General features: G+C 37.2%; 1 protein-coding gene across 2 annotated transcripts in view; it reads right to left on the bottom strand.

The window, feature by feature from the left end:
• Positions 1–1,791: 1,791 nt before the first annotated feature.
• mov10l1 (Mov10 like RNA helicase 1) overlaps positions 1,792–2,115 on the bottom strand; it is a 27,970-nt gene continuing 27,646 nt past the window's right edge. The window contains exon 26 of one of the 2 annotated variants that reach the window (XM_073921265.1): positions 1,792–1,972. The gene's annotated coding sequence lies outside the window, so the exon portion shown is untranslated. 2 annotated transcript variants of the gene reach the window in all.

The following is a 2,115-nucleotide window of genomic DNA, read 5'->3' as shown; positions in this document are numbered from 1 at the left end:
TGGACTCAAATGCAGATTGATTTGTGTGTGTGTGTGTGTGTGTGTGTGCTAAACACACTACACTTAAAAAAAAAAAAGACATTTAATAAATATTTATAATCACTGAACACAGTTGCAGATACCTTTTAATCCTCTATGACATTTGCATTCTGTGTTTAACAAATATTCCCCACGTGCGGTTTATTAAGTTTATAAGTTCTAATAACTGATTTATTTCCTCTTCTCCATGATGACAGCACATAATATCAGACTGGATCTTCTTCAAGACACTAGTGTTCAGCTTACGGTCACATTTAAAGGCTTCACTAGGGTAATTAGCAGTTATTGAATAGCGGGTTTGTTCTGTAGACAATCAAAATAGTTTTATAAGGTGCTAATAATATTGTTTGTTTTCTTTTCGTTTATTATATTGATTATATGTATTTAGTTACTCTAAATTACCCAATATAATAAAGTATATAGACTTTTATTGGAAGAAACATATATTAGGAAACACTAGAAAATGTCTGTTGAATATTAATTTGGACAGTTTCTTTTCACTTTACCGCAGGGCTAACGCACTGCAGAAAACCCAGTCTCCCCTTCCTCAGTGTTTCCTGCCGAGATGTAAATATTGAACTGAACTCTGAGCTGTTTTCATAGGTTGTTTGTTTTTAGGCCTCTAAAATGCAGTAAAGTGTAGAGGGATACAGCTGCAGACACTCACGATAATGACTCTACATCACTGTTTAATTTAATAAAACACAAATTAATAGATCCATTTATAAATTACAGGAATAATACGCTGGATAATTATGGGTTTTATATTATTGTGAGGGCTGGTATACGTGTTATTAAACTACCCCTTGATTGTATTTCACTAAGTAATATGAGCACTTGCTTCCAGCTGCAGCTGTATCCCTTCTAGCAACAACCCTAATACTGTTGTGCTGTTAAAGGGCCGGTTCACACTACAATAATAATCCTGTCATTTACTCACCCTCAGATTGTTTCTTATAAATGGATTGATTCTGCTGAACACTAAAAACTGAACTACACTGTTCCAGTTACTATGACCATTTATGTGAAGCTTTGGCACAATCTACATTGTAAAAGCGCTACACGAATAAAGCTGAATTGAATTGATTCTGCTGAACACCAAAGATATTTGGAAGAATGTCAAACCCAACAGATCTTGCCCCCAGTTTACTGCCATTATTGGGGGTAATATGTGTACTGCAGCAGTAAATGGGGTCATGATCAGTGTTCTGCTTGTGGAAATCAAGAGTGTTTATTACAAAACCTTTAAAGCACAATGAGAATGCTGACGTTAATATATGTGTAAACGCCACAGAATGCTTGTTTAAAAGTTTAACAACAGCAAAAATTACAAAAACCAAAACAGACAAAAATGCCAAACTAACAGATGAAAAATATATGTTGAAAACCTGTAACCATTGACTTCCATTGGAACAACAAATTAGCAAGGAGGTCAGTGGTTACCAGTTTCCAACATTCTTCAGAATATCTTCCTTTGTTTTTTCGATTTTGTTTTTTTAGCTCAACACAAAGCACTTGAGATAAAGGAGGACATTTCGGGGTGAGCTGTTCCTTTAAGAGCAGCCTCCTCACATCAGTCTGAAGAGTTTCTGTCTGTCAGTGTTTATCCTCATCTGGATCATACACCGCATATAATGAAAGCAGACGCTGTATTAATGAGCAACTCTCATCATGAGCGTTAAACACTGTCATATACGGTCACTGATGAGCAGAACACATGTACAGTGCGTACAATAACACCAACACGTCACATTCTTACACAGATGATTTAATTATCAGCATGTAAATGAACAGCAGTGATGAACACAGGCATTTCTGTGCTGCATTAGTGCAAAACCAGAATAAAGCACTCAATATTTATTAACAACAACAACAAAAAGATCAAGTCAGATATCACTACAACACTGATGATCCGCGCTCTTCTGAGACACTCCTGGAAAACAACAACAGCATTGAAAGATCAGAGTGTTTACTGTGGATCTACAGAGCATTACACACACACACACGCACGCACGCACGCACGCACGCACGCACGCACGCACGCACGCACGCACGCACGCACGCACGCACGCACAC

Source organism: Danio rerio, chromosome 2 (genome assembly GCF_049306965.1).
Source record: "Danio rerio strain Tuebingen ecotype United States chromosome 2, GRCz12tu, whole genome shotgun sequence".
Lineage (NCBI taxonomy): Eukaryota > Metazoa > Chordata > Actinopteri > Cypriniformes > Danionidae > Danio > Danio rerio.
The sequence above is the reverse complement of the archived record's forward strand: the minus strand, read 5'-3'. Positions and strand labels throughout refer to the sequence as shown.